This window comes from Gymnogyps californianus, chromosome 13 (assembly GCF_018139145.2).
Source record: "Gymnogyps californianus isolate 813 chromosome 13, ASM1813914v2, whole genome shotgun sequence".
In the NCBI taxonomy this organism is placed as follows: Eukaryota; Metazoa; Chordata; class Aves; order Accipitriformes; family Cathartidae; genus Gymnogyps; species Gymnogyps californianus.
Genome location: NC_059483.1, coordinates 14175758 through 14186701, shown reverse-complemented (window position 1 = coordinate 14186701; position 10944 = coordinate 14175758). Strand labels below are relative to the sequence as shown.

The 10944-nt window shown below is 56.8% G+C and overlaps 1 protein-coding gene across 1 annotated transcript in view; it reads left to right on the top strand.

The window, feature by feature from the left end:
- The first annotated feature begins 863 nt into the window (after positions 1-863).
- Positions 864-10944, top strand: part of IP6K2 (inositol hexakisphosphate kinase 2) — a 50688-nt gene continuing 40607 nt past the window's right edge. The window contains exon 1 of the mRNA XM_050904634.1: positions 864-881. The gene's annotated coding sequence lies outside the window, so the exon portion shown is untranslated. The remainder of the gene's footprint in view (positions 882-10944) is intronic.

Below are 10944 nucleotides of genomic sequence, written 5' to 3'. Positions count from 1 at the left end.
CGCATCTGTTCAAAGACAATATGAATTTTGCTTTTTTCTTTTTATTAAAAGGAGGTGGCCCTAAACACTCAAGAAGCAAAATAAAACCTTAAGGGGCAGGGGAGTTAGGTTTTAAACACCAAGATTCCTCTTAAAACTCTTCGAAGTGTGTTAAATACCAATTTCAGCTGGAATTACAAGTCTTACTGAATTCATATAATGTGCTACGAATAGCATTACATCAATATCCAGGAAAAAGTATTTGTATTTCTCCTTTCCCCAGGAGACTGTCGAGGCCCGGCAGCTGCTTTGTGTGACAGAGAAGCTGCAGGGAGGGCTGGGGAGCATCCTCCTGGCACCTCATCCCCCTGCCAGGCCCTGCCATGGCACCCCAACCCTGCTGCTACAGTAATGTATGGGTCAAGGTGATGGTGGCTGCAGCAAACCTATTAATTACTGCAGCGCAGGGGTATGGGAGGGGGCCTCTCACCTGCAGGCAGGGGCTGGGGCAGCTCGGGGCATCTGCATCACACGTTGCAGCCTCTCATGGTTCAGTAATAAAAATCCCCAGGTCTATTTGGGGTGGGGGGGGGGTCTGGGTGCTGACCCACAGCTTGCTCTGGCTGCACAGTCAAGGGTGGCTGCTGCTCGTTCTGGCTGTGCCCGTGCCCAAGCTGGCCCCGTAGCAGCAGCTGAGCCCACTGGTGAGAGGCAGGGAGGGAAGCTGCCCACACCTGGAAACACACCTGAAAGCACACCCAGTAACACTGGTTGCTATTCCCACTAACCCTCATTTCCTGCTGGGAGCCAGAAAAGCCCCACGCCATGCAAGGGCTGCTCCCATGTTTTCAGCTGCTGCCCCCTTGGCACTGAGCTGCCAGTGAGCCCTGGTCACCCACCAGGTAAGGCTGTGTTCCTGGGCTGTGCGTGGGGCTCGGGAAGGGGCAGAGGCTCCTGCTCCTCCTGGTGGGTTTGGGCATTCTGTGGGCAGAGCTGGAGGAACCACAAGGAAACCATTGGATCCCAGTCACAGCGAGACTGGGCACTGGGAGCCTGCGCATAGCCTGAGCGCCCTGGCATGGCAGGAGGGAGGAGTTTGCCTTTTTGTTTGTTGCCCAGTGTTTTAAGTGTTGCTTTCCTTGTAATTATGTGAATAAACCAGGTCTGTGCTGGGGCTGGGCTGGGTGGCAAGGCTCATGGAGGTAGAGGCTCACATAAAAGCTAGGTAAGGAGTCGGCCCTTGGTTGTTATGGGTCTTGCCAAGGCTGATTCACTGTATCCTGAAAAGAGGTTGCAAAACACAAAAGGGCTGGCTTGCTAATAAACCTAATGATGCCCCTGAGCAAGCTGTTTTGCTGCTGAGCATCCAGGTCTGTGGTGGTGCCCGTCGCCCTGCTCCCGGGGTGCTGGTGGGAGCAGGAGGGACAGAGCTGCTGGCAGCTGGTCCCAGGCGCTTGGTATGTGCCCAGCTGCTGCTGAAGGGGAAAATGTGTTGCCTTCGAAACATGGGCACCCAGGGAAACCTGGGTGGGTCCTGCTCCACACAGCTGCAGCCAGATGTTTGCCTGCAGTGGAGGAGCATCTTTCTTCCTTTTTTCCAGCAAATGAGAATAACAGCATCTGCTGCCTTGTGGGGGGGTTTCACCAGCACAGCCCTGCACAGAGCATCCTCTGACAGGCGGAGCGATGCTTGGGGTGTCTGGCACTGTGGTTTGGGTGCTGCTGTGGGTGTCCCACACCCCAGGAGCCTGTCACCCAGTTGAACCTTCCGCTGACTCGACCTGTTTCACAATCCCCTTGGGCACAAACTGTGTTTTTCCCACGGATGCCTGGATGGGAGCACCCTGGGGCAGGGCGCCTCTCACCCACTGTGGGAGGGGGCACCGCAGCCCCCCCACCCGTGTCCCCGCACGCCAGGGCGCAGCGGAGGCACGTGTTCCCCATTACGCCTGTGGCTGCCCCATGACGTGGCGAGGGTCCCCTGCCTGGACCCTCCAGCTGAGACTTAATGGTGAATGCAAGAAAAACATATAGGATCTGGCGGGGGTTTTGGTTTTTGGTTTTGGTTGTGTTCCCTTCTGGGAGGCCCTTTCCGAGCCCCAGCCTCTTGGGGGCGGTTTGGGATTATTCATTGAATACTTGCTGGGCCACTAGTACTCCGTGGCTTCTCCCTGCCATTCCCTACCCAACAGCGCTGCCTGCCTGCTGCCTCTAGCCCGCGGCTTGAGACCTGGAGAGCAAGCCTTGGTTTTCCTTTCTCACAGAAAAACTTTGTCTTCAGTCATCTCAACAGGGTCACTGGTTTTGGTTTTGTTTTTTAAAATGCCCAGCAAATAGCTGTGAACAGGGTGCTCTGACAAGGGCTTTGCCTGTTGCCTGAAGCCGGGTGCTCAGCAGAGACGGTGGCATCGCACTGCTTTCTGAACCCCACTCTTTCCCAGAAACCTCCGTTTCACTCCAGAGAGCAGGGCCCACACAGCCCTAGTGTGCTGCTGTATTGATTTTATTTGTTTTCTTGCATTCTGGGAAAAGCTGGACAGGAGCACTGGGTGAGCCGGCAGCTTTCTGGTAACAGCACGGGGATTTGTGCTTCCCCCCCGAGTTTGCAGGGCATTCCCTTGGTCCGGACCACCTCAGCGTAAAAGTGACCTGCATTCCTTGGGTGGATAACGCAAAGTCCTTGCAAGGCACAGGCAAACATCGCAGCAGGGGAGGCTTCATGCAGGTTTGCCTTGGCCTCTGCCTTTGCCACCCAAGCGTTGGGGAAGTCCAGGAGAGCTCAGGCACCAGGTCAGAGTCTGTGCCCGTGCCCTGAAGGAGCAGCCTGTGCTGCTCCACAGCCATTTCATGGGATAGTAGTAATGTAGGGCTGGGAGAAACCTTGAGAGATCATCCAGGCCATCCTAGATTGACTCCTGCATCAGCCCCGAATGACCCCACTGGTCTTGGACATCCCACCACAGCTCCCCGGGAGCTGCCAGGTTCACAGGTCGTCCTAATGACCAGCCTGAATCTCTGCTGAAATTTAAGCTTATTACTTCTCCTATCCCCATCAGATGCTGGGAGCGTTTCATAACTCCCTGCAGCACCCTCTTGTGTGTTCACAGACTTGCTGTGTCAGGAATAAAATCCTGCAGGCTCTGCCAGCTGCTTCTCCTGTACCTGGAGGGGTAATGCAGGCACCTGGGCACAAACTCTGGGCTCAGACTTGGTTGGCTTCAAACAGCAGGTGTCTTGCTTCATGAGTGTGTTAAGAGCAAATATCCCAGTCAGCTTGGTTTTAAAATAAATAAATAGTAACAATAACAACAGCCCCCCCCCCCCCCCCCCCGAATGACGTTGCTCAGCCTGTGAGTCATCCTTTCCTGCAGTCTTGCTCTCTAGCCTCCCTTTGCACACTGATTATTCATACCTGAGAGCAGAATCCTGCATTGGTCTTTCCAGAATTACATCCTCCTTTCTTTTTCCCCCCTTTTTTTTGTCTATTTGCCAAGATCATCTGTATCCTACCCCAGCTCTCCAGCGTACCCCCTTGGGGCAGTCTCAGCTGTGTATTCATTTAAGCACCCTGTCCTCCAGCTCAATTAGTGAGCTACTGATGGAGCTGTGGAAAACGGTGTGTATCCTTCCACTTCCACAGGGAACTACCGGTAACGAGTGAGAATAACTTTGCTGCATGTTTTGCAGCCATCTTGCAGGTTGAGTTAATCTTGAGTTTCCTTATTTTTCCAGTGGGAATGACACAGTCTTGATTGACAAAAACCCTACTAAAGAAATACAGTTCCTACTGCTCTCTCTTTGCCTCAGGGCCCTGTTACCCTATTGCAAAAGAAAATTGATTTGGAGTAACGCGAATAATTGTTGTTATCTACCACCCTGCTGGTTTCTAGGTGCTTTCCATCCCTGTTCCCAAGCTGTTCTGGGACACCATGGGGACCACCTCCAGACCCGATGCCTGGAACAGCCACCCACCTTAGGGGAAATAACCCTTGGTGGTGTCCGGGAGGTTGGGAAATATTTGGAGTCCTGGCTTTGACCCCGTAGGCAGGAGAGAGGTCACTGGCCTGTTTGGAGAACCGGGTGAAGGTTGTCCTTTGGAGGACAAGTGGGGTTGCTTGGGGCCACGGGTGTTGAGAATGGGGACCCCACGGGCACTTTGCGCCCCATCCTCGACACCTGTGGCATCCCCACTTTCAACACCTCAGGTCCCCAGCACTTGTGGTGAGGTGGCACCAGGTGGCAGCAAGTGACCAGCACGGGGAGATGCTGCAGCACTCTGGGGGGACCAGCGGGGAGCCCTGATGCCGCACACCCCCCCTCCAGCCTGCACCCAGCACAGCCCGCTGGGGTCCTGCTCCTTGCTTTGGGCTGATGCCTGAGCAGGGTCTGGTTGCTCTCTCCACGGGAGCTGGGTGCTCCATATGTCCCCAACCTGTGTGTCACCCGTCCAGGGGCAAAGCCCAGCGTTCCTGTCTCTTGTCTGGAGCTGGGTGCTCTCGGGGTCAAATTCTCTCCTTCCAGAAGGTGTCCAGACTTTGAAGTTTCAGGGCAAGTCACCCCTGAAAGGAGTTAAATCATTAACTTGTTTTGTAAGAGCCTTGATTTGGCTTGCAAGCAAACCCCTCCGTGCTCCTGGGGATGCTGTCACCAGCTCACAAAGTCTGTTTCTGAGCTCTGGCTCAGAGCGGGGGGATGATGTGAGGGATGCGAAAGGAGAAAAATTGGAGCACCACTGCCAGGAGCGGTGTCAGTGCGTGCACCCCATTCCTGGCGGGGCTGGAGGAGATGGGGGCGATGCATGCAGGATCAAGCCCCCTGTACCACTGGAGAAGCGATGTCAGGCCTCCCATCCCACACAGCTCAGGAGAGCCTGTGCAGCATCCTCCTCTCCTCTCTGCATCTCTCTTCAGCACCTGCTCCCCTGCCAGCATTTCCCATCTATGCAACCAGAGTGCTGTGGCCAGGAGGGCTCCTGCAAATCTCCTTGTAGTGCTTGAGAGTTACCGACCTGGATTCAGTTAGTGGGAGATGCACCTGGCCACAGGCTACCTGGAAATATTATCTGTCTCACTGCATGACTTTGGGTTTAGCTGCATTTGAAGCCCAAGCAGGCGGCTCTGGGGGGAGGCTAGCATGGTGCTGGCACAGAGCAAATGGGATCAACAGCCTCTTCCTGTTGTGCAACCACTCCGCAGCCCACGTAGAGAATTTTTGGGAGATTTGTCAGGGCTTTTGTGTTTCCAGATAATATTTATTTGCTGGTTTCGGGTCTTGCTTTCACAAGCGAAAGATTTAAATAGCACAGGCTGAGAGGGGGCATGAACCTTGCCTAGTCTTCCTGAAGTGCCGTGTCCTGCCCCAAGGGCTCCCTGTGCCCACCCCGGCACCCTCACCTGTGCAGCCCCAGCTTCCCCTGAGCATGGCTCCCCGGTCCCGCTGGCTCTGGAGCTGGGATTCTGGCACAAACATTATTTACGGTTTTGCCCAGCAGCCTGCATGTATTCCTGCCCTTATGTAATAGTTGAGCCTGGGGTATGAGCCTGCTCATCCATCCCTTGCCCGTGCGGGGGGCCCTGGGCTTCGAGTACCAACACCCCAGCCCCAGACCTTGTGCTGGGGGCAAAGGATGGCTGAGCTCATCCCACTTGTGTGCAGGGCCCTAGGTGAGCTCTGCCTGCAGGGCTTCGGGCTCCTGGCCGGCCAGGGCTGAGATGCGAGCTCCTCTCTGCTCCAAAACCTGCCATTTTGTCACTTTCCTGCTCCCCAGTTCCAGCTTGGTCCTCTCCTGGTTGATCCTGGGGTGTAGCTGGGGCCAGGAATAAGGCGCAGAGCTGTGTACTCTCACCAGTGCTTTCTAGCAACACCCATATTTACTTGATTTCAGCCGTTTTGGCTGCGCATACCCCTGATCTTGCTGTGTTTCCGCTTGTTGTCCCAGAGCGGGCACGGGGGTGCATGGTGGCCAGGCTGTGGGCAGCATGTGCCCGGGCACACGTGGTGGGCAGGAGAGCCGGCTGCCCTGGGCATCGGGCTTCCCGGCGAGAAGCGGCTGACACATGCCGTCTGTGGTTCAGGGGGCGTCAGGGCATGGGCAGCGTTTAGAAAAACAAACCCTGGAAAGGCTACTAATGCTGGCGGGAGCCTGGTGCCCAGTGGCGTCCTGGCCGTTGCAGGATGAAGCACCGCTGCTCATGGTGCCGTTGGCACGTGTGCCATCCCCGGGCTGGGGTGCTCTGTCGGCAGTGGGGTGCAGGGCAGCCCTCTCCCCATCTCCATGTGCTGGGCACCGAGAGCTGGTGGCATAACCACCAGCTGCCGAGAGCAGCCCACGCGTGGCTGGTGGCGGGGGGCTGTGGGAGGGGGCAGGTGCTCCCCTTGGCTTCTCACTTTTGGGTGGGTGCTGCAGGGAAGGAGTGCTCTCCCACCGCCTCCAGCCCCCCCGCCACGCCAGTGATCCACCAGCGAAAGGCAGGCAGCTCACGAGAGGTGTCCAGCGTTGGGGTGGGAGCGGTGGGTCAGATGAGGCAGGGAGCGGCTCCCTGCAAAAAAATCCCTCTGCTTTTTCAGGCTGTTATTTTAGCTCATCCCCACGGCCCCCAGGAGCTAGGTGACCGTGCCCTCGTGCTGGGCACGCTAGAAACTGAACACTTGTCACTTGACTTCACCGCAGCCCTGGGACGCTGCTCTCAGTGGGTTTGCCTTTAATTGAGCAAGCAAGGCACCTGCCAAAAGAGCAGCTCGGGGTCATCTCCAGCTTTCCCGGGTGCAATCCTGTGCCAGGCACGGGAGGAGGGAGGCCAACATCTCGCCCTGCTGACCAAGGGAGACTGGTGTGCGAAAGGCCACCGAGGGCTGGCAGGCAGCGTGCCCAGGCAGCACCCTCCTGCCCGCTCTGAGCTGCACAGGCAGGACCGTGTATTTAAAACTGCGTGTGTCAGCAGCAGGGTTGTGGGTCACTCCTATAACCAGGAAGGTTGTTGGCTGTGCCAGTGGGTGCAGCTGGAGTCGTTCACGTTGCTCCCAGAAACTGCAGGATCCCTGGGAAAAGGGGCAAAGCCACCGCAGTGGCGTCGGCCAACCCCTGGGATATGGGAGCATCACCCTGCTCCAGGGAGGGCAAGCCGTTAGGGAGACGAGCGTGAGGATACGGGTGGCACTGGGAAGTACCAGCCTCTCGCTGGCAGTGCTGGGAGGGACTGGAAGAGCAGCAGAAACCTTTGTACAGTCCTAGCTGCTTTTTCCCCTTTATAAATAGCACAAAAGCTTTCTTGATAAGAGCTTCTGTAAATCAAAAGCTGAACAACAACCAGGAGCTCTCCTGGGACATGCCCTCATGTCCCAGACAGCAGGGATGGGATGTGATACCAGCACTGCTCCGCAGCGTGGTTGTGGCCAAAGCTTGTTTCCATTGTACTTGCACCTCTCCCCGTGCCGGGGCCATGGCCAGCATCCTGGTCCCTAATGTGTGGAGGGACAAAGGTTGGTGGGAGCAGGGCCTCCCTGTTCCCCTCCCAGATACCAGGAGCAATGAGGTTCTCATAGCTCCTTTGGGGAAATCGGGAGCAGTTTGTCTACGATTTGGTCATTGGGGGGTGGGGGTCACTCTCCTGGGACCATTACCACGGCTGGAGTGATTCCCCCTGCTTTGTTGCTAGTGGGAGCCAGTACCCCATTTCCAGGCTCCATGCCACCTCCTGTCCTTAACAATCCCCATGTCCTTCAGTAATCCGCCTCAAGGTAATTATAGGTCCTGTGCCAGCCCACCCGTGGGTGCAGGCGTGCCAGAGCCAAAGGGCACCCAAGAGCTTGTGCTGGACCCCTGCCCCGCTGCAGCCCTGCCAGTGTCACCTTCTGCGCGGCCAAATTTTGGCCATTAAAACCTGTCCGAGCGCTCACGAAGCAATCCGGCTGTCGTAGGCTGGCCTGACCGGCACCGTTTAGTGTTAAAATTGCCCAGAAATTGCCTTTTTGAAACTCTATTCGCAACTGCTTGCTGCTTTACCCCGTCTTGGCCATGGGGCTGGTGGCATACAGAACAAGTCACCTGCCCAAGGCGGTTGTTGCTGAAATCATTTTAGATATGGCCAAACCCAGTCACATCATCATCTCTGCATAATCAGAAAGAAAATATAAAATCTAAAAGAAAATATAGATATTATGGCATTACAGGCGCTGGGTCCCTGTGGGATGAGTCTGGGCACACCTGGCCTGACCTGGGGCATCCTCATACCTTTCCTGGACCCCGTCCCGCTGGGACCCTGTGCCCCCAGTGTTCACGTAGGGAGCTGAAGCAAAGGGGAAACACAGCTGTGAGGAAGCTGTCTCCCCTCCCTCCAAAGCCGTGGTTTCATTGGTGCATTTTGGAGGAGCACATGGCGGCTCTGTGAGCTTTCCTGATGGGAAAAGCCTCCCGGCGCCACTGGTTTGGTTTCTGTGGTGGCTCCCTCTGCTAGATGTCTCATTACGGGGTGCGTTAGTGTTTTCGGTATTTTTAGATGCCACTCAGCACAGCAAACACAAGCACTCGGGACTTTATAATTAAAGGAACTCTTTTGGCAGTTGGATGTTGCCAAGCTGGAGCTCTTGGTTTGAAACCTCCTTCCCGCAAAAGGATGTGCAACACCGGCACCCCATCCCGGTGAGGGCACGGCCGTGCCAGCAGGGACAGGGTCCCCGTGGGTACCTGCCTGCCCTGCCGGGAGGGATGGAGGGGCTCAGAGGGCACAGCCAGGGTGGGCTCTGGTTTTTTGAGACCTGCGAATCTGGAGCTGTGACCTCCCTGTGCCACTGCTCCCCCAACAGGGCTGGCAGGAGTGGACCCACCGGGCAGGCAGGGTGGCATGACGGGGACCAGCGCGTCGGGGCTTGTCCTACTGCATCCGCTGTGCCCTTGGTGCATCTGAGGTGCATCCCTCCTCTGTCCTCACCACAGGAGTCATTCGTCCCGGCACCCAGCTATGCCCTGACAGGTTGGGCAGAGCCTGCCTGAGCCAGCAAAGCCTATTTCCCTTCGCGGGCTGAGAGATAAACCTAAAAATAACTCTATCTTCCACTTTATCCAAATCAACATCAGCCCCAGCTATAAATAGATGTGTGTGTGTGTCTAGATGGGTCGATGTTGGGAGAAGGGCTGCCTGTGGAGGCTGCGAGGGCAGGTTGCAGGGAATGGGGGCTCAGTGGGGTCACTGTCCCCCGAGGAGGGCTGGCCTCACTGCAGGGGGGTCTTTGCACCAGGCTGCAAAGTTGCTGCTTTGCCCCTGCTGCGGGGCTGAGGTGCTCGCTGCACTGGGAAGGGCTGTGTCCCCAAGGTAACTGCATGCTGATGGGGGAAGAAGTTCTGTCCCATTGCAAAACAGGTCCCCAAGATAGCCTGGGATGAGTGCTGAATAAACACCACCCTATGCACCCTTGCTGACGAGGGGCCTCGTGCAACTCGTCACCTGAAAATCCTCCAGCACCATTAAGGCTGCAGGACCCTGCCCCAAGGGGCTGCTGCAGGTGTCCTACCCAGTCTCATCCTGCCTGCAGTCTCACCCCATGCTGGCATGCCATTCCGTGCCACCCAGGGCTTGCTGCAGCCCCTGCGATGTCCCACGATGGCCAAGGGCAGGCTGCTGACACCCCCTAATTTAATACCTGCACCCCAGCTTTGGCAGGTCCCATGTGCTGGTCCCCCCCAGGGAGGTGTGCCTCCTCCTGGCTGCAAACATAGAGGAAGCTTTGTGATGGAGGCAGCAAAAGAAACTTCCTCCGAGGGGAGAGCAGTGGGGCTGGGTGGGACAGTGAAGAGGGTGAGCAACCGGCTGGGAAGTGGGAATGGGAACCCGCGCTGCTCCCCGCAGGTTAAGGAGGAATTACTGCGCCAGTTAATCTCTTGGCTCAGCCACTGGGAACAGCCGAACTGGGACAAACCCCTGCTTTCGCAACTGTATGTGCAGGGAATGGGCTGCTGTCCCCTCACAGCACGGCCACCCATCCTCGTCCTCATCACCGGGGAGCAACATCAAGCCGACGCATTTCACAGCGGTCCCAAAGCACCGTTTCCTCTGGCCTGGCTGGAGGATGCCTGGTGGCAGTGGCAGCCGCAGCCGCATGCCCGCCCACCTGTGGCTCTCCCCAGCTGCTCCAGGCTGGGAAACCCCCGCGGTGGCACGCTGGGTGGGGGAGATGATGCAGAGATCTGCAGCGTGCCAGTGGGGAGCCTGGCCCTTGTCCTGGCATTAGCAGGCACAGGTGGCAGCAGGGCAGGAGGGATGGAGCAGCCTGGCACTGCACCAGCCGCTGTGCCGCCTGCTAGCAGGTTTGGAAACTGGTGCTCTAGGTGCTGCTGTCAGGGTGAGCCCCCAGCTTGGGACTGTTTTGGGGCTCGGCAGCACAAGCAGCCCTTATGCAGCAGGGCTTGGGCTGCGCTGGCTTTGCAGCAGTGGCAGGGCAGGGAGCCCACGGTGTCCCCGGTGCCTCGTGCTGGGCTCTGGCCAGCACCCTTGCACTCGCTTCTCTGAGCACTGAAATTAGCCACTGACATCAAAGAGGAGCGGGGGAAAAAAAAAAAAGAGAGGTAGAGGCTTTGTTTACTTGAATCAAAAATAATTTGTGGCAATGCATCTTCTTCCAAGGCAAACAGAGCAGGAGCCTGTCCGTGCTAATTTGGGAAGCTGAAAGGGAGTTAAATAAAAACATGAACCTCTGACAGGGAAACAACCAGTCTCTCTCACTAAAATAGAGCCACGAATGCCGGTCAATTTGAGCTGGAAGAGCTGGGGAAGGGCAGGGAAGGTGGGGTGAAGTCCAGGGCGGCGGGAGGGAGGCACGCCTGCTGTGCTCCAGCATCAGGCAATAAACATTAACGTCACCCTATGCTGAGCCCTGTGCCAGCAGCCAAGGCCAGCCTGCGTCCCCAGATGGGCAGGGCAGGGCTGGGCTGCTTGCATAGGTGGGGTCTGCTTGTGTTTGTATACCAGGATT